Consider the following 21472-nt stretch of genomic DNA (forward strand, 5'->3'; position numbering starts at 1 on the left):
CTCATTCTAAAGCTAGTAAATTCATTGACTTTTGAGTTCATGATCATCATTTTCTAGTCATAATGCTAGTATTCTTTATAGCTGTGACTACACTGGAAATTGCCTATAGTGTTCTTGATATTGATATAGTTGTAATTATTCTAATGCTTTTCTCCTTTTAAACTTTTCTCTATAGAACTTTAGGATTCCTTGAAAATTGCTTCAGCACATACCTCAGGGATGACGGTTGCCTTATGGATGGCATCCTACTCCTTCTTGAGACTATCTTTTCACCAGGGTAGCTGTGTAGGTTGAATTGTGTCCTCCCCCATGACACCAAAAAAAAAAAAAATTGCATTTCTAACCCCTGGTACCTGTGATTGTAACTTTATTTGGAGATGAGAACTTTGCTGTTGTAATCAAGTTAAAATGTGGTCAAACTGTATTAGGGTAGGCCCCAACCCAGTGACTGGTATCCTTGTAAGAGGGGAATTTGAACATAGACACAGACGAAACACACTAGGAAGAACACTGTATAAAGATGGAGGCAGAGATTGAAGTGCTATGTCTACAAGCCAAGGCATGCCAAGTATTAATGGCAAGCACAAGAATCTGCAAGACAAGCATAGAATAGATTCTAACTCAGAACCTCCAGAAGGAACCAACTCGGTGACACGTGGATATTGGAATTCTAGCCCCCAGAACTGTGAGAGAATAAACGTCTGTTTTAAGCCACTCAGTTTGTGGTATTTTGTTATGGCACTACTAGGAAGCTAGTATCTTTGATCTGTCTTTATATCTGCATAACATACCACTTGAAGGAAGAATTGGCTCACTTGTGAAATGTTTAGAAACCATGACTATTGTCCACTGGTGGTAGTGGTAGTAGGTGAGAGGAGGCCGTGGGACAAAAATTACTCTTTACCTCTGACAAAAACTCTAGTTGGAGAGGCAGTGTGTTCTAGGTATTCTGTAGCACTTACAATAATGCATTTTTTCATTTGATAAATCTAAATTACTGTTCCCTTTCCTCCCTCCCATGGCCCATTCTTTGAATTGCTTGGATGAATTGTAATTTCAGCAATAGATACCTCAGTGATACAGTGTACTCAAAACCATTCATCTTTGCTAATGGACCAAGGAAGTACCTTGACTCTTATTTCTTTTAAATGAATTCTTTTCCAATGTAGTACACTGACTGGGAAGCTAAGCAGCAACCATTATTCTTAGATTGTTCTGGGACCACTCCTCACTCCCAAGAGGCCCAGCCATATTTTTTTTCCCATAAGGTCCATAAAGTTCTCATGGAAATAAAACAGTTAGGTCCACCTTCCACTCCTGCCCCGAAGACATGTCTTGAATTCTCTTTTCACATATTGCTAGAAGTCACTGAGAAAAGGATTGAAGTGGTATGCAAAATTTTGTCTTAGGCAAAATGAATAAAGATAAATTGCTATTTCATTTGGAAGGGAAAAGTAGGCAGCATGATTGTATAAGCTCATTAAGGGCTGTGTATCTTTTCCAAATCCACAAAGTCATAGTTGCCTGCTGGTACTAGCTAAAAAAGCAGTAGGTAAGTGGATTAGTAGAGCTAATTTGGTCATTTAGAATTGTTTTTACTTTTTTCAATTAAGGGTATATCAATTTTCTTAGTGATGTTTTAACACAGCAATTATATTTTAAATAAACAAGTGAAAGAATGCAGACACTTATTCAAAAGAGATATTCATAAAATTGTTTTATATTTTTAAATTTATAGCTGTGTTCAGTGGATTCCAATAGGATTTATTGAGTTTATTTCCTTTTTGGTTTTAATTAGGAAATTCTACTGGAATTGTGGATAGCTATACAAAGTGGAGGAATGGATGTTTTTATTTTATCATATTGGATGTTAGATTTTTTCTTTAATAAATTTTCAGAGATACTATGGTGTTAGTTGAATTTTTTTTAAATGATAGAAATGAAACCAAATATTTACTTAAAGTCATTTTGAATGTTGCAAAAGAATGTGCTTATTGAGAAAGTTGAGTTTTCTCTAAGAAAAGCCCTCCAATTTCTATGTTTTGACTGTATATCAGTTTGAGATTGGGTCTTGTGAAACTCCAAATAAACAAAAGAAGTATTCAGAAAAACATTCTTCTACTTGTGGTGGTGAACAGAGACAGGACAGAAGGGAAAGGCCTTGGGATAAAGGAACTATTTCCTGAGATTTTCTAGAAGGGACCAGTTCGAATTCTTTTTTGATTTTTGACTGAAAAATAAGAATATATATGGGTCACTCCATCAGCTCATCTTCTACCTTTGTAATTGAGAACCAAAAAACCATCAGCAGTAAAGACTCAGCCATGAAACTGAGGGTTCATGGTGATTGGTGTACAACTGGGGTTCTAACAGAAACTGTTCCTGGATAGTTCTCTCTTTAATTTTACATATATATCTTATTATAACTAATAGATGACAGATGACATATCACGTCTTGCCTACTTCATCCTGAAACTGACAGTGATTTTCCTAAAAGCACAACACCTCAAGAACTGTCTTCTCTTGAACTCTCCCACTTCTGTTCTGCTTGGCCCTGCTCTTGCCAGAGTTTACTCTGATTTCCTCTCTTTACCCCCACCCTATACTCACTATTATCCCTTACCCATCCCACCCTTTAGGCCACAATTCTATTATTAAAAAGGTCTCATAGATATTGATCTTTCTCTTTTCTTCTTTCATTTCATTGCCTTAACCTAAATCTGTAATTATTAGATTCTGGAGCAATAAGGGATCTTGAAGGTCAATTTACTTTCTTCTCATCTCTAATAGGTCAATATATTGAAGACTGTATATGATCCAAGGTTATATAACTATGTAGGAGTACTACTAGAAGTACTTGTATTACATATGCCTCTGACATTTGTTAATACCATTGTTATTATTTATAATAATACTTTATCTCTTTGATTATTTCTATTAAAGCATTATACAGTAACAGAAATAAATTTGATAATGATGTGCAACACCAATTAATTTATTGAACACATTTATTGAGCATATGCTAAGGTCAATGATTGTTCTAAATTCTAGGAATGAAGCTGTAAATAAGGTAGAAAAAATTTTCAACTTTCATAGACTTTGCATTCTTGTGGTGGAAGATAGATTCTAAATTTTTATACATATGGGAAATATATACTGGTTTGTGATGATGCTGAAAATTCAAGCAGGGAAGAGGGAGAGGAAATGTAGGGGTTCTATGGTCTAGTATGTATGTCGAGGGAGGAGGTGAGGGAGTAAAACCAAGACTTTGAATGTGAGGAGACAGTATACTGGAACTGAATAAAACAAGCATTTGTTCTTCTTGCTTTAATTTTTGCTAATGAAGGATTACCAAATATAATCCTTTCAAAGTTTTTCTTCCCTTCCTCCTGAGATGAATAACGTAAAATTGTGGCAGATAGTAATAAGGAAGGTATGGTTTTGCCCTGGCTGCCACTCTCATTACCTTAATTTTTCTTTGAGATTCTCATTTATCTAAAAGGCAGGATTCACCCATTGACATGGCAATCACTAGTTAATTTAAATCTAGAGTTTGCATTTCTTCATCTTTAACTGAGTTTCTTACTTGAAGGCAAAGAGTTTAATTAAGGCTGCATGTAAGAGAAAAAACAAGATGCAAAAGGAACTTAGAACTACTAGTGCCTCAGCTCAAATGCCATATATTGGACATTTGTAGAAGAGGGCAACAGCTTAGAAACCTCTTTACTGAAGGAGGCTGGAGAGGTAATTGACACGGGTGACTTGGAAAACCAAGAAATAAGTGCTGATCAGTTCTCTCTGCTTTTTGTAACCCAGTGAGTGGTATAGTGTTTCAAACCTGGGTGGAGAAAATCCTTCAGTTGAGTGGAAGTGATTAACTACGGGGAATAGTGTGTAGCAATTATTTTTCTTACCTTGTATTTGTGTATGCATACAATAGTGTAGGAGGAATGGATATATTAAATTTCCCCTGGTGTTTTTCCTGCTTTTCCTATAATTTCTCTTTCCTTTCTTACTTCCCTTCCTCTCCTTGCTCTTAATGTTGGTGTTGCTTTGAGTTCCATCCTTATTTCACTGCTGTCCTCCCTCCTGCTCCTTTCTCTGGTAATCTTGCTCATTCACAAGGTTTTAGTTGTCACCTAAATGGCAATGATATCTCAGTTTCTTCACACCTGAACTCTCTGATCACTAGACTAATAACGTTTTGCTTGCACATTATGTGGGCACCTTAAATGTATGGAAATTAACTAACCCACCTTTGTTTTACAAGTTTCTGCATCCTTTTAGTCTCCATCTCACTATACATACCATCTCCCAAGCCAAATACTCAAGTCATTTTTGACTAATTTCTTTTTATCATCAATCAACCCTGATAATTTTCCAATAATATTTTAATTTTAATTAATTTTAATTTTCCAATAATATTTTAGGTTTCTTTGTCTCCATCCCTATAGTTCTTCCCTGAGCCTTATCTCATCTCCCTTCCTCCTCTAACTCCATCCATCCTCCACATTGCTGCTGGAGAAATCTTTGAAAATGAAAATCTGACTAGATAATATCTTGCTTTGGCCATTTCCCATAATTGACTTCCCTTAGGGTCAGGCTTTTTCTTACCCAAAAGTGATCTCTATATTGTTATTTGAAAAAATATGGAAAGGAACGCTTGGGTGACTCAGTCTGGTAAGCGTGCAACTCTTGATTTTGGCTCAGGTTATGATCTCAGCGTCATGGGATCAAGCCCCGCCTCAGGCTCAGTGCTCAGCATGGATTCTGCTTGAGGATTCTCTCTCTCCCTCACCTTCTTCACAACCTCCCTCCACTTGTGCTCTTGCTCTTTCCAAAATAAATAATCTTTAAAAAAAGAAATATGGAAAAACGTTCAACAAGTATATCAAAATGATAGAACCACAGAATCACAGGATTGAAAGACCCTTCAAAAGTCACCAGTGGAACATCTTTCTCTTCTCAAGAGGTATCCAAGCAAAAGCCAGGAGTCAAATGAGAGGGACTGAAAATGGAGAGAATTAAGTCTCAGATATGATCTGATCCAGGTGAACTGAGATCTCAGTCTCTTTCCAAGCCAACTCTGGATTGTTTGATTTGGAGAAGCCTTATTCATTTTCTAAGTCCAACTTAATGACATTTTCCTCCTGAAGTCTATCTTCATTTCTAACTGGAGTGATTTTTTAAACTTTGTTTCTTCTCTGAGGACAGAACCTGTCTTCTCTTAGTAAGTGCTAAATGAATATGTGGATACAAAATAGCATAGTTTTGGGGCAGCTCTGGCGCAGCGGTTTAGCACCACCTGCAGCCTGGTGTGATCCTGGAGACCGGGGATTGAGTCCCACGTCAGGCTCTGTGAATGGAGCCTGCTTCTCCCTCTGCCTGTGTCTCTGCCTCTCTCTCTCTCTCTCTCATAGCATAGTTTCTAAGGGTTTAGTTTGTATTATTGTTGGTATAATGTCAAGAACTCAAACTTTACCTTCAAGAAGACGTTAGTTCAAATCACAATACTTACTAAGTTGTGTGCTACTAGAAAAGGTGATTGATTCATGACAGTGAAGTTTGGTTTCCTCATATGTAAATTAGAAAAACTAATTTCTGCTCTTAGGATTTTTGTAAGGATTAAACAATAAAAAAGTAAACCTCTTGTCTGTAGTCTCTGGGGGAGAAGTTCACATCTAAGTTCATTGATTTTGTTGACAGAATTCATTCCCTGTAGTTGTAAGAAGGAGGTAGTTATATCCTTCTTAGCAGTTAGCAAAGAACTTCTCAGCAACTGAGAGGCTACCCACATTCTGTGTCACAGTGACTCTCTGTATTTTCAAGCCAGAATTTGTGGGTCAGATCTCCCTTTGCCTTGCCTTTGAATTCTTCTTCTATCAGGTGGAGAAACCTCTCTGCTTTTAAGTGTTTATGGGATTAGATAAAACCCACCTAGACAATATCCCTAGTACACTATAAAATATAATCATGGTGGTTATATCTTATATTCACAGGTTTCAAAAATTATATTATTGAATTTCAAGGGGCCATTTTAGAAATTAATACCTGCTGCAAATGTGCGTTACCATATAAAATAACAAATAAAGAAAAAATAAATATAACAAAAATAAATTCTAAGTTTTTTGCATATTTTTGCTTTTCTACTTAGCTTGTATACTGTTAAGGTTTTTTGCAGCTGATATTTATGTTGAGCAAATACTACATATTTCATGAATATATAAAGTACAGAAAATCAGATATGAGAAATTTTCATCACTTTTAAAATAAATTCCATTTTTATTGAGCATTTATTATGTGCTAGTTTTCCGCTCTAATTCATCTCATCTTAAAAGCAATCCTGTGGCTGATGCTATTACCAGCATTATTTTGTAGAAGATGAGAGACAGAGATAGATTAAGTAAAATCCTCAATGTCTCACAAGTAGTAAATAGTAAATCCAGAATCTGAATCCAGCTAGTCTGTGTGCACATGCCAGGCTCTTGACTTTTGGGATTTTCATATTCAGCAAATTGTTCCTATTGATCAGTCATCTGCTCAAAGAAGATGTCATCCAGCCATATGGAAATGCAGCAAATCTGGTGCAAGGAACTGTGAATCTTTGTTGGGCCAATTCACTTACATTTCACTGAAAAATCTGCAAATAAACAGATGACTTCTTAGAGGAAATGGAGGAGGAGCTTCCCAGTGATTTAAAGTAAATTATTAATCATGTTCAGATCTTTAGAAGATTTAACTGGATTAGAAGGACTTATTAACAGTATATTACTTATTGAAACAGAAAGAAGGAACCTCTATTTGTAAGGCTTAACACTGTAGATAGAAGTAAAGCCCAATGAGCAGCTTAGATAGGCTCACTTAAGCGTGCATTTTTACCTGTTCCTTGCTAACATGATTGAGTAAGTGCTTCCAAACAGTTAACAGTTTGGTCATAACCAAATCCCACTAATCATGAGGTATAGAAAACTCATTTAGATACCAGGGGAAAAAGGGAGAGAGAAAGAGAATTGAATGATCTAATGAGGTCTTCCCATCTCCAGTATCTGTGAAACGTATTATTTAGTAATACTTTAGAGATACTTGTGTAATTTGAAGTAAGTTAATATTATAACCAGAAGTATCTATTTTGGGACACAAATCCAATTGCAGTTGGTATGCCATGTCTGTCCTTGTGTGTCTGCCTGGTTACCAGGAGAATATCTGTCCTGGGCTCTGCGTTGGGCAAAATATGCTTTATCTAAGCGTTTGGAGGCTTGCATTATTGAGTGACTGAGGGGTGAATTGCAGTACTTCTTAGACTCTCCAACTCACATCTTATGTATTCACTCATTAGTTCATTATGTTGATGCTCAATAACTATTTCTTGAATAAATGAAAAAAATCCTCAGGAAGATAGTCATTCAACCTCATTCTAAGGACATAGGGACATAGGGAAAGCAAAGCAGCAATGTTGGAGATCAACATGAAGATCTGGACATTCTTTTGAGAAATTTTTTAAAGATTTATTTATTTTAGACAGAGAGAGAAAGCACAAGTGGGAGAGGGGAGGGTGGAAGGGCAGAGGGAGAGGAAGAGATTCCTCAAGTAGACTCCTTGCTGAGCAGAGTCCAACGTTGGGCTCTATCTAAGGACTCATGAGATTATGACCCAAGCCAAAATCAAGAGTCAGCTGCTTAACTGACTGAGCCACCCAGGTGCCTTGAGAATATTTTTGAATTTTTTGAATTCGATCAAACTCAGCACAGAATCTCACCAAGGGAATGGAATTTGTCCTGTATGAGGCAAAAGCAACCTATTTTTGGATTTTAGCCACATATCTGGGGGCAAAATTCTTGAGGCAACATAAGATAGCCTCAAAAGTCACCTGTTTGGCAACATGGTATAGGAGTGGGGGTTTACAGACAGAGACACCTCTTTAGACAAACCACCAACTAAGTTCCTAAGTCTTTATAAAAACTATGCAGTGTTTAATAATAATAGGGAAAGTACAATAGCATGGAGATTTCCATAACCCAAGAGACGAGCATGGACTTATTGTCTGTAATGTAGCTGCCTATTAAAGTGTTCAGGTTTGTAGGTCTGTTAACAGGTTGGCAAAGGATAGGCCATGTAACTTTGCACTGGCTCATAAGAATAATGGATAGAAACTATTTTTTAGGACAAGGCAATTTTGTGCCTCTGGTACTTTAAGAATATTGCCTAGGGACTATGAGCTTCTTAGGACTCCATAAAAATACTTGAGGACTGAAAAAGATGTTGACTCCCAATATGAAAAGACAACAGCAAAATTGAAATTAATAAATATTTACTTCAGTGTATATAAGGTATAACATGTTATTTTATTGTTTGTTAAATATATTATTAGTTAATATTGATTTTATTTGAAAACAACTTGTAGCTTGGATTTTTTTTAACCTTGCCAAAATTCTCAAAAAAGTGATGACTGTAGAGAATTTATTGCTATTTTCAAAGTAAATGAATTACCACATAATTTCTAAAATAAAATTATGAAGATCTTTCAAAATTTTTATAGCAAGATATTATGTTAATCATATTAATTAATTTAGGCATTTTAATAGTTTGATACAATGGCAAAATTGCCCAAGGCTAAATCAGGTCTTGAATTAGAATGTGATGATCAGCAGTCGGAAGATGTCCATATATCAGAGAAATTCAAGAGAAAGGATCTAAAGAGTCTAACTAATTGGCAGAGTCTAGAAATGGAAACTAGGCTGCCAGAGATAGTCGTTAACGTAGCCAGCTTTCCTCCCAAACCATGAGAGAACTGGCAATAGCAAGTCATGGCTTCAGCCTTACAGAACAAAACGGGAGTTCAGGGTCAGGGCTTTTTTTCTGAGTAATAAGTCAGTTGCTGGATTACCACAAGCTAGCACAAGATAAAAGTTGGCCTTGGCAGCAAGTTTGACTTGTATATGAGTCCCTTGAGTTTTAATCTAGTTTTTCCCTTAACCAAGAACAGATCCCAAGTCTAGAGAAGGGTGTGCACATGAGGATCATGACAGTCAACAAATATCTTTAAGCACCTGCTATCTGCCCAGGGACTGTCTAGGTACTGGGAATGCAGTAGAAAACAATTCAGATACTAACTCATAGGCCACCCTGCTTACTGCCTAATGGGAAAGGTAAGACATTAAACAATAACAAGTGGGATAAGTGCTATTGAAAAGGACAGAGTGCTAAGAAAGTAGCACAAAGACTGTGAGAGCGAGAGATCAAGACAGAGCATTAAAGAAAAATCAAGTAGAGCAAGCGTAACCAGGACCAGGGACCTTATTGATAGGAGAATTTTAATCTAACAAAGGACATCACAGCAGCAGTTGCTGGAGAGCTGGACAGGAGCTTGGGGGCATAGAGGCACAGCTGTGGATTTTGAGGGACTTGACAACCAGGGCTGGAGAGTTCATGGTTAGCCCAGCATAGACAAGATCTTTCCCAGAGCAGTCTGTAATATTGAGAAGCACTCTCTTGGAATATGTTTGAGGGGCCCTGGATTACTGTGCTTTCTGTCACAAATGAACTATTATTTAAAATTTATCTCTTCTACTAACACTTCCTCTCAGACACTATGGCTACCACACTTGCAAACAATCAGTTTGTGTCAGCCTGCTGGACTGTCCAGTTGAAAAATCTGTCCTTTTTAATCTTTAACGTGTAACTTAGGCCCTTGGAGACTCAGACATCCCTAACACATGTATAATTCTTTAGAATTTTAAATAAGTTGTGTTCAACACCAATTAACATCATCATCAAAAATATTGTGCATGGCATACATCTCAAGCAAGCAGCAAGCATTGATTGTACAAAGTACTCTCAACTGGAACCTGCCCAGCCCCAAATGACTTCATGCAGAGAAAATAAATAGCAGTGAGCAGGCAGCTTGATCTGGGTAGAGAGGACTTTTTTTGTTGTTTTCTTTTTCTACCTCCAGCAGCCCTTAGCACAGTGCCTTACTCATGAAATAGTCGTTAAAATGGAACGCATACAGAAGTTGGTATATTTTTTCAATGCCACAACTGAGTTTGAGAGTCAATCAGTTCAAGTTGAATCCCCTAGCATTTTTATTTTAGAGATAGTACCTTTGTCTCTGCCTTCCTCCAGAGGGGAGAGATGCAATGTAATAATGTAGTCATTTGTACTGAGTATGTTCCAGCTGAAAGGCCTCTGTGTAAGTGCTTTGAGTCTAAAAGAAAGGTATTCATTGTTAGTCTCTAGTATTTGAAGATGACCTCACTGATAGGGTTGTATCCCTAAGTGACTGAAATGGCTGTGGTCTCAGAGGCGCGTGGGAAGGCTTTTCTTCGGTTTGTGGTAAGAGCCTGTTTGCAGGCCCTGGTATTTGTAGCGCCACCTTCCTTCAGGCTGCTTGTCAAGATGAGTTGGTGCATTTTTGTTAGGTGTATACCAGGTTCCTCTGTTGACAGGTGTTCTGTTCCAGAATTTCATAGTTATTGAGAAATGGACTATGTCAGCACAAGATTTTATTGTATTTTGAGGCACTTTGGAGCCTCCGACAGCTGCTCTCATTTTGCAGAGCAAACTGCTGCTGAAGGTTTGGCAAGGCTTAATTTTTAAATGGATTCTATGCTGCTATATGCGGCATTTCCCTTGGCATTTGAATCATTCAGCACATATCCTCATCGTTAGATCATTTTTTTTTATGAAATTTTTGTTGGTCACCTTTAAAGCTGCATCAATCACTTGGTAATGGAAAAAAAGTCAATGTAATGATCTGCTTTGAAAATAAACAGTATAACTTGACTTTGGCGTTGAGAGCCTATTATCATGTGGTAACATCATTCTATTCCAATGACATTATCTGCTAAGGATATTATGATGGTGGAAAATATTCCGATTTTGTTATCGGAACAATGAAACTGTGATATTTAATTATAGAGAAGCATGTTTAATTTGGGAAATCTGGTATGTTGACTGTCATAGTGTACTCATCAGAAGCCTGGGTGGTGGTAATCCAATTTGAACAGAATGTTATTTAGGAACCCACCATGTTATTGATTTAACACTTTTTCTCACTTTCTTAAATCTTTTCCCTTGAAGTTTGAATTTTCCATTAAGTTTTCTGATTAAAAAATTAACTAATGACTCAATTAACACACTGTGTAGTAGGAAGTAGAGAAGGGTGAGAAAAGGGAGAATAGCATCTGTGGCTAGTTTTTATTTTGGAGGGGTGAGACCTGTATGAATGACACAGTGAAGGCATTTCCCAGTTGAAATGTTAACAAATTAGAGAACTGAATTCTCTCTCTCTCTCTCACCTCTTTACACATATATACCATGTATTGAGGAAATTAAAAATAAAGCAGTTGTATGATTACATTGATTAGACTATTATGTGAATAAATAAAGGCTATCCTTAAAATGGTTGAGAAGGTGGTATTGGGATAAGATTTGAAAGGCAATACGGGGTACTTCCTTTTCTATAGTTAACTTTCCTGCTAATAATTCATTGTGCCATCCTACATTCTTAAATGCTCTTCAACTACAGCTAATGATTAGCCAAGAAATAAGTGAGCCCCTTTTACTGAGTACCTTCTATGTGTCAGACATCATGCTTGATCTAAAGGGAATGTAGAATAAATAAATAAAATCTTTAAAAAAATAAAGGGAATGTAGAAATGGATAAGGCACATGTTGTCCTCAGGGAGCTCTCCATCTCATAGGAGGCAGACACAGCAAATAACTGTTCTTGGTGTTCACATGTGGGTCAGGGGTGGAAGAGGACACTAGCAGTGGGGAAAAGGTGAAGAAAGCCATATCACACTTACTCCAGTCTCAGCAGTACATGAGCAAGAAACAGTGAATTAGAAAATAAGAGAATAATTATTTCTGGGCTGGAAGAAACTCAGAAAGCAGAGTCCACCCTAGTTTGACAATGAAGCTGCTAAACATCTGAGAGTCAAATGGCTTTTCCAAGGTCATAGAGCAGATTGGTGGCAGAGATAGAACTAGAACCCAGTCTTCTGACCAATGTTCTTCCTGCTATATCACATTTCTTTCAAAGTTCTATTTCCATCTTGGAGTCAAGGATAATGGACCTCTGCAGGAGGAGACTTGGTCCCCTCACAATTTTCCTTGGTGACAAGTCCTGATACGGAGTCTTTATGTTTCCTTTTCATTTATCCGAGGGCACAATATATATTCTAGGTGTACCTGGCTAATGGTAGGATATTTCTGCAGCTGAGTCAGAGGTGCTCTGTGACCTGGTTTTGACTTCTGAAATAGTCTGAGTTACTACTTGGAGTGTCCCCAGATTCACTAAAGTGCCACAGAGACCACAAAACAGAACTTTTGTCTATATAGAGGGTTGGGAAGAATGGAGGAGGTTGTATTGAGGACTACCACTAAATTCACATGGGGATTGTGTTCTCAAACAGAATATAAGGAGACAAAAATGCCTTTCTTTCTGGCAGGGGGCCACAATCAGCCTCAAGGCTGGTGGCATTATACTGAAAAAAGTAGCCCAGGCTTCGTATCTACTGGCACTGAGTGATTTGGGCAATCGAATGGAAATATGACCTTTTTGGTTTGTGCTACTTCAGCTCAGTGCCCTCTGTAGACTCTTAAATATATACAGCATGCTGAAAGCTCTTCTTTCATAGACTTTTTTTTTTTTAGGTAGAATGTATATCTGAAAGAAGCCATTCAAGAACTGGTTTTAAATAACCTAAATATTTAATTGTAGGGTGGTAAGTAAATATTGGTGTTATTGCATTTTAAATGGAAGCTTTACTTTGTTCATTCTTTATAACTTTATTTTTGTAAGTATACAAATTTACAGAATTGTCTCTGCCAAATAAAGAGCCCCACTCCCAAATCCAAACAACTGAAGTTGATCACAAAGGCATACACATTGCTGGTAATTATGTATAGGAAACAAAAGGAGGAATAAATATAGCCCTGGTTACTGCAAGCTCATCTCACATCAGTACTGGCTTTGTGACACAGAAAATGATGTATAAGTAAAAAATGCCTTGGAAAAATAGGAATTCTTTAAATATGGACTATGTTGATCTTAATCTAGTTAGCAACACTTCATATTAATGCATGACTGTGTTATATTTACATTTCTTTAGGAGGTGGTGTGTTGAAAGAAAAAGGCATGTGAGTTGGACCCATGATGGTTAAGATCCTTACTCAGGACCTGAGAAGTTTACTTCATTGTTTTGAACCTGATTTTTCTCATTGGCAAAAGGAGTAATTTCTCCATGTAAAAGTCTTGGCATAGTACTTGTTGCATTATAGGCATTCCATAACTGTTAGTCCAATTTTCCTTCTTAATTCCTATGAAAATAAACCAGTAAGCACATGATTTTTGAAGTTCTCATTAACTATCCTTTTTTTTTTTTTTTGTATCTCATAGCACTCTTACAGTTAGTTGGGTCTCCTGGTGGGCATAACTCAACATTATTATAAAATTCAAACATAAAGACAGCTTGGAAGGGAGGCCCCAAGAGATACTGTACATCTCATCTGAGAAGAAAAGGAAAATCAATCAAGGGCAAAGCTGTGGTGAGAGAGGAAGAAACTGAGACACACATCTCTCCCCTTTGTGGTATCAGTCAGCATTCCAAGCTCAGGGCCATCCCATCTTTTACTGTCAAAACTGGGATGCTTTTGAAAGTGAAAAAGGATAGGGAAAAGTGCCAATAAGACAGGATGCTGAGAGAACAGTCATACAACTGGACTGTCCAGAGCAAATCAGAACATATGATTACCTTGTCCATAGGAGTCCTGGGGGCCTCAGGCAGCATGGTGTCACACAGACCATGGCCAGAATTCCAACTGGGTTCCCAATGGTTAGGCACACGGTGTGATCAGTTATGCAACCTCCCTGAACCTCAACATATTTATTTATGGAAGAGAGTTAATGAAAGCTGTGCCTCAGGCTGTACTAAAGATCAGAGAAATACATCTAAAGTACTTGGTGTGCACTATATAGAGATTGTTTTTTTATGTATAATGCATGCAGAAAGCCTGCATGGAAAGGATCTGAGAATAAAAGTAAATCTCCCAAAGGGAGAAAATCTCCCTTATCTCTGACTTCAGCGTTACAAAATTTGGAACATGGAGCAATGGGAGAGTAAAAGGAAATTTACTGCCATCTTATACTACTTGCTGTTAATTTTGGACTTCATTAACCAACTTTATTAAGTGTTTTTTGCCAGATATATTATTATATTTTTAATTAATAATATGTGAGTATAAAAGATCAGAGATCAAGAGAGAGGAGATGTGTTTGGGGAAAGAACTATTGCCTATAGACAAGTTGTGGGTGCTGGCAGTGAATTTGCACAGGTTAAGAGAACTCAGCTGCAGAGGGTTGCAATTAATTGCTTCCCCTTCCCTAAAAGGAATAACATAAATGGCCTTGTAGGTTCTGGAACCTGCCAGGGAAGAGGGCAGCAATCCCCTGGTTTGCATGGCTCTCTTACCATTCATTAGGAAGAAAACTTTCCGTCTGTGTGTAAATAAGAACACATATCAGACATATTTACTTTGATTCATAATTTGAAACCACCCAGGCAGCACTTTAAAAAACATATCAGCATTTGTTGAGACTGCTGATCCTTGGATAATTATCCAAGTGCCTTCTCAGTATAAGTGTCATCTCCTCAGACGTCATCCTGAACACATTAATTATGAAATAACAGAGGGCTTCTGAATATCTTCTCATGCATGATTGTTCAGTTAACAGAATTTGTGTTCACATTTTTTGTATTTGTATTAGCAAAGCAGAAGAGGAGGCTCAAAGCTGGAATATTGTAATTGCTTTAGTGGACACAAATTATACAATGAATAGTTACTGAAATGACATTTCAATACATCTGTAAAGAGAAAGAACCACATAGGCTGGATGAGGTTCTCCACACTTTGACGTACTTACAGACATTTTTCCTTAAAGTCAAACCACTTCTAAAGATCCTGATTTCGTGAGGGTGGGTGTTTTCTACATGCCTTTTAAGAAATAGTCTTGCTCTTTATTTCATTTCATTATTTTAATAAACTATACTTTTTGGGGGGCTATTGAGTGTTTTTAATATTTTTGAGTGTTTTTAATATTAAGAACAAATTAACACGTATATTTATATCTTCACTGAGACTTTATTATTCTAGCAAAGAAATTATATATTTTTAAAACCACACGAATGACCAAAAAATAGGCTTCTTGTGCATTTCCCCCCCATTTGTCCTTTCTGTGATCTTCGTGTATCTATCTAAAATGAGGCCCAGTTTTGCAGTCTTTATAATGGTAATGTTAACTTTGAAATCAGAATTGAGCAAGTGAAATTGAGGTGTTTATTTCCCAACAGAAATAACGTTCAGTTTGATGAATTTAAATAAGCAGTAGTAAGTACCCCATTCCTTTGGTAGGAAGGGAAATCATCCCAACCCCATGTAAATGTTATCTTGTAATTGGTGGGGTTTGGTTTGGCAATTAAACCTGCCAAGAATAACAGAACCTGGCTTCCCTGAGTCTTTTTTTTTTTGGCAGTTCTTATTCTAGCAAATTTTTTGGAAGTTCTTTTGTAATTCTTGGAGAACACCTTTAGTAATGTGCCTGTATGATTAAGAAGCACATCTCGGCTCGACAATTTAATGCATGTCTGGTAGGGCAATCTAGTCTGGCTAGAAGTAGTTGGCAAACTGTTGTCTATTACCAGAAAGTAAAGGGAGTGAATAAGAAATTTCCTAACTTCTTCCCTCATCTTTTCATTTTATTTTAATTGGAATTAACAGAGTAAAATCGAGCTTTTTGGTGTGCAATACTGTGAATTTTAATATATGCATAGGTTTGTATAACCACCACTACCATCAGGATATAGAACAGTTCTGTTGCCCCCCAGACTCTTGTATTATGTCCCTCCACTGGCACTTTGACCCCATCTGTAACTCCTTGCAGCTACTAATCTGTTCTCCATTATTATAGTTTTATCTTTTCAAGAATGTCCTATAAATGGAATCATATATTATGCAACCTTTTCAGACTGTCGCCTATCATTTATTATAATGCCTTTAAGAATCATCCAGGTTAAAAAAAAAAAGAATTATCCAGTTTGTATATATCAATAGTTCCTTTCTTTTCATTGCTAAGTAGTATTCAGTTGCATGGATGTGGCACAGGGTCTTTATCCATTGAAGGACAATTTTACTTCCTTCTAGCTTATTATTATTATTATTATTATTATTATTATTATTATTATAGAGCTGCTGTAAACAATATATAGGCTTTGTGTAGATATGAATTTTATTTCTCTAAGATAAATAGTGAGGAGTGAGATTGCTGTGTCACGTAGTGTGTGTTTAACTTTATGAGACATTGGCAAACTATTTTTCAGAGTTACTATACCTTGCTATCAGCAATGTGTGAGAATTCCATTTATTCTGTATCCTCATCAGCACTTTGTATTATTCATATTTCTAGTCATTTTAATGCGTATGTAGGGGCATCTCATTTTAGTTTTAATTTGCATTTCCTTAATGAGTAATGGTGTTGAGCATCTTTTTATATGCTTATTTGCCTTCCTTATCTCTGATGAAGTTTTTGTTTGAATCTTTTGTTAACTTTTTAAATTGAGCTATTTGTTTTTCCAGTACTTGAGAGTTCTTTATATACTCTGGATATGAATAATTTGTTGAATATGTGATTTATAAGTATTTAAAATATTTTCTTTAGTCTGTAGCTTCTTTTTTCACTTTCTTAAGAGTAACTTTTGAAGAACAAAATTTTTTAATATTGATAAAGTCCAATTTATTAATTTTTGTTTTATGGATTATGCCTTTGGCATTATGTTTTATGTTTTACATTTTTAAAAGGATTTTATTTATTTATTCATGAGATACACAGAAAGAGAGAAGCAGAGATATAGGCAGAGGGCGAAGCAAACTCCATGTAGGGAGCCTGATGTGGGACTTGATCCGGGATCCTGGGATCACGCCCTGAGTCAAAAGCAGATGCTCCACTGCTAAGCCACCCAGGTGTCCCTGTGTTTTACATTTAAATGTGTGATTCATTTAGACATTAATTTTTGTATAATGAGTGAAGTTTAGGGCAAAGTTCATTTTTATTTTTGGATATGGATGTCCAGATTTTCTAATACCATTCATTGAAATGACTATCCTTTTATCTTTGCAAAACTCAGTTGGTTATATTTGTCTATTTGTCTATATAATGTCTATTTCTGGACTCCATGCTGTACTTTGATCTATGTGTCTATCCCTTTACCAGCACTGCACTCTCTTGATTATTGTAGCTTTATAGAAATCTTAAGAATAGGTGTTGAGATAACTTTAATTTTATTCCTATTTCTCAAAATTGTTTTAGCTACTTCAGTTCTTTGGTTTTCAGTATATATTTAAAAATAAATTTGTCTGTATCTACAAAACAAACAAGTATGAGCACCTGGGTGGCTCAGTTGGTTTATCATCTGCCTTCAGCTCAGGTCATGATCCTGGGGTCCTGCAATTGAATCCCACATTGGACTCCCTGCTCAGCAGGGAGTCTGCTGCTCCCTCTACCCATCCCCATTGTTCATGCATGCATGCTCTCTCTTTTTCTCTCACATTCTCTCTCATAAATAAATAAATAAATAAATAAATAAATAAATAAATAAAGTAAGTCTTTGGAAAATCGTAACAAAAACAAGCAAAAATAAACAAAAAAAACTTTGCTGTTATTTGAAAAGAATTGCATTAAATCTGTAGATCAATTTGGGAAGAATTTACATCTTTATTATGACTGAGTCCTCTAATCTGTGACCATGAAATGTTCCTCTGCTTTTTAGGTCTTTTATTTTTTATTTCTTTCATCAGTGCTTGTAGTTTTTGGAAAATAGATCTTATATATTTTGTAGATTTATACCTAAGTAATTCATTTTTTGGAGCTATTATAAGTGGTATTATGTTGCTTTTTTTTAAGATTTTATTTATTTATTCATGAGAGACAGAGGCAGAGAGAGAAGCAGAGGGAGAAGCAGGTTCCATGCAGGGAGCCCAATGTAGGACTCTATCTCAGGACTCCAGGATCACGCCCTGGACAGAAGGCAGCCGCTAAGCGGCTGAGCCACCCAGGGATCCCCAATCTTATGTTTTAATTTTGTTTCCAGTTGTTTATTGCTTGTGTATGGGAATACTACTGATTTCTGAGTGTTGACTTTTTATGTTGTAATCTGCTAAACTCAAAAGTTCAAGGAGTTATTAATTTTTAGATTTCTTGAGGTTTTCTAGATAGAGAAATAGATTATCAATAAGTAGTGATGGTTTCATTTACTTTTCCTTCAGTATGCCTTTTACTTAGTCTTACCTCACTGCACTAGCTCGGACTTCCAGTGTGATACTAAATAGAAATGGTAAGAGTAGACATCCTTGACTTGTTTTCAGTCTTACGGGGTAATTTTTCCTTTTGTCTCTGAGTGTTTGGAAACCCCTTTCCTTCTCCTTGAGACAGAACTACAGGGCTTCTCCTGCTCTCCCTTTCTATACTTATGCTACTTCCAGGTCTCAAATTGCCTAATGTTCAGGCCTGGTGGTAGCAGAAGAAAAAGAAATTATGAACTTACCACTAATTTGGTAATAAATTAAACTCTCATATTTTCCCCAAACTACCTGATACTCTTCTGAGTTCTCAGATAGCTGTTCTAAGTATGCTGTCCAGGTTTTTTAGCTTCATTCAGTGGAAGAGACAGGATAGAGCGTACCTCCTCCATTTTATCTGGAACCAGAACCTTTTTATGTTTTTCAAAATAAGAGATTTGTTTGTTTGTTTTTGCACATGCCTTTTTTCCATCAAATTTTTAGGAGTAATTTTTAGGGGAATTTTAAGGGGAAAATATTTTAATCCTGGAAAATGGAAAAAGTACTTTGGAAAAATTTTTCTTCCCTTTATGTTTTTTAGTATCTATTTATTGAAGGATGGGAGTTTATGTGTTATATTTCACAATATTTAAGGCAATAGAGATTATAAAGTGCAGGTAGAAAATAAAATGGCCTCCTTTTCCTAGTACTTAATGCCAGACACACTCAAAGGGACTAATTATTTTGTTGTCTTTCAATCAAATTTTGAGTGGCCTTCATTAATCCACTGCTTACTCTCAGGTGTAAAAACAAAACAAAACAAAACAGGTCTCCAGTCATTTTATTATGTCAAACCAATTCAGTTCAGGAACATTATGTACATCCCTATATAATAACTAAAACTCCAACTTTATTTTAAAGTTGAAGCTTTTCCTCTGAGACTGCTCAAAACCAGGGTCTTATAGGAGCAAGGAGGTGGGTTTGTCATTTTCCCTGTTTTGCCTACAAACATTTTTTTCTTTCTTCTCCATTCATTAGACACAATTGACTCCCCCAGGACTGAAGAACAGAGTAGGAAATGTAGAGAAGAGCTAAGGGTCAGGGAAAGTATTACTTGGCTGGCACTATAAGGAGTTGACATTGGCCCCAGACTTGGAAAGTATTTAAAGCCAGACTGTTTCTCATTTGCAGGGTTTCTAGACACTCCTCCCTACGCAGCTGGTCACCTACAGTTCCATGACACAGGTAATGCACCATCTCCATATAAACTGTAAGTTTTGGGCTTAAAACACTCATTCAGTGGCTCTTTTGAACAAAATTCATTTAAGATCAGGGTGTTTCTCTCTCTGTCTCTCTGTCTCTCTCTCTCTCCCTCCCTCTCTCTTCACATATGCGTAGTCCACAGGAAAATCACTTATTTTCCCAGAGCATACCCCTGTACCTCTGTTTCTTGCCCTTAAACTCCCTTGGGTATGAGTCAGACCACAGTCAACTTTATCCACTAAGCTATTCAAATATTCTTGAGTCTTTCTGGATTTGCTCCATACCTGGTAGGTCTCATAGCACGTCAGCAATTCTCTTGAAAGAAAGACTGCACTTTTCTACTCACTTGTCTCAGACTCCTCAGTCTATTTTATAGGATGGAGGTTAATGGGAAGGTCACAAAGTGGTTCTCTACCACAATCTTTACAAGTCTGACTTGTATGGCCTAACCAATACTGAGAGGAAAAGTCTCCTTTTTAATCTCCTATTGCCTATATAAGTAATCCCTTTGGTCTTTATATGACTGATATCTTATGTGCTAACTGGAAGAATATAAAACATGTATCAAATGTAGCTGGTGACTTAGAAGATAAGCAGTCTGGTTGTATGCTTATAACAGTACCAGTTAGATTCTTTAACATGTATTTTTTATTTTAATGGTCCTGTCAGTGAAGACTTTCTATAAACAGTCTTCAGGATTGGATGTTACTGCAGAAAAGAAGAGAGAAAGAAGAGAATCATTGCTCTACTTTGGATTTCAGAAATCTGTAGGTTTCAGCCTTTTATATTATTTATCAAAGTAGTGGGTAGTGTGGGTGAATGCCTGTTAATGTAAAATGATTTTTCCACCATACAGAGAGGCAGGGGGAGAAAAACTTCATAAGAAAGGAGACATAAAAAGGTTTGGAAGAAGGTAAAGGGATCCTCATATGTCTCTCTTGATCAAAATGTAGGTCAAAAGAGGAATAGTAGATAGGTTTGGGGGACCCAAGACCAGAGATTTGTATTTTACTCTATAGAATGACTCTAGGAAATGCTCCCCATTTTTTTAGAGATCCCACATCCAGGATACAGCAGAGATTGGAGCAGCAAAGCAAAAAGGCAGGGAATGACATAGAGAAGACCTGAGACAAGCCTCTTAACTCTAATGGTCTGAGAGAACCTTCAACATTTCCCAATGATCATGATAGGACAGAGTAGCAGATGGCCCAGAAGAAGCCTTGTAGAATGCGGACTGTCTGGCTCTGAATATTGGCTACCATGCAGGGCCATGAGTATCAGCAGCTTCCAGAAACTGGATTCAGGACTCAGTGGCCAAGAGAGGCAGGGCATATTAAACCTCAACAGGGAGGTCAATGATTATGGACTGGACTTGGACCCACTCCCTGTACCCTGCAACGTCCAGAATACCACAGTGTTCTGAGCCTTCTCCAAGACCAGACACCACCCAAGAAGAAGGGAAGGACAAGCAGAGAATGAGACTCCTGAATTAACTGATTTATTAACAATAAAAATATTAAGTTTTAAGCCAGAGATATCTCAAATTGGCAAGATTAGGCTTTCCACTACTGAACTGGATCCAGTTTTGCACAACTGAGTCTATGACTGTGAAATTAAAATTCATTATATACATACATACTTGCTCACTAAATTTTGAAAAAATGAGAGCAGAGCATGGTTTTTTGTTTGTTTGTTTTTGTTTTTGTTTTTTTGTTATTTTTTTTGTTATTTTTTTAAGAGAGAGAGTGTGTGTGCAAGTGCACAAATGGCAGGGGAGGGGCAGATGGTGAAAGAGAATCTTAAGCAGGCTCCATGCCCAGCACAGAGCCTATTGCTGGCTCAATCTTACAACTCTGAGATCATGACCTGAGCCAAA

At 36.8% G+C, this 21472-nt stretch overlaps 1 protein-coding gene and 1 long non-coding RNA gene across 14 annotated transcripts in view; one reads left to right on the forward strand and one right to left on the reverse strand.

Moving 5' to 3' along the window:
- EMC2 (ER membrane protein complex subunit 2) overlaps nucleotides 1–21472 on the forward strand; it is a 176774-nt gene that overhangs the window by 133429 nt on the left and 21873 nt on the right. For 6 of the 13 annotated variants that reach the window (XR_012006674.1, XR_012006676.1, XR_012006666.1 and 3 more), the window contains 3 exons: nucleotides 19525–19578; nucleotides 20266–20363; nucleotides 20649–21257. The gene's annotated coding sequence lies outside the window, so the exon portion shown is untranslated. Of the gene's footprint in view, nucleotides 1–13115; nucleotides 13334–19524; nucleotides 19579–20265; nucleotides 20364–20648; nucleotides 21258–21472 lie in introns of those variants that run through there. The other 7 variants (XR_012006669.1, XR_012006671.1, XR_012006668.1 and 4 more) reach the window with 6 other exon arrangements.
- On the reverse strand, nucleotides 6307–11982 carry LOC140603715 (uncharacterized). Its single transcript, XR_012006682.1, has 3 exons — nucleotides 11808–11982; nucleotides 10101–10204; nucleotides 6307–6640 (listed from the first exon to the last, which is right to left on the reverse strand). It is a non-coding gene; the product is annotated as an uncharacterized lncRNA (long non-coding RNA).

This window comes from Canis lupus, chromosome 14 (assembly GCF_048164855.1).
Source record: "Canis lupus baileyi chromosome 14, mCanLup2.hap1, whole genome shotgun sequence".
Lineage (NCBI taxonomy): Eukaryota > Metazoa > Chordata > Mammalia > Carnivora > Canidae > Canis > Canis lupus.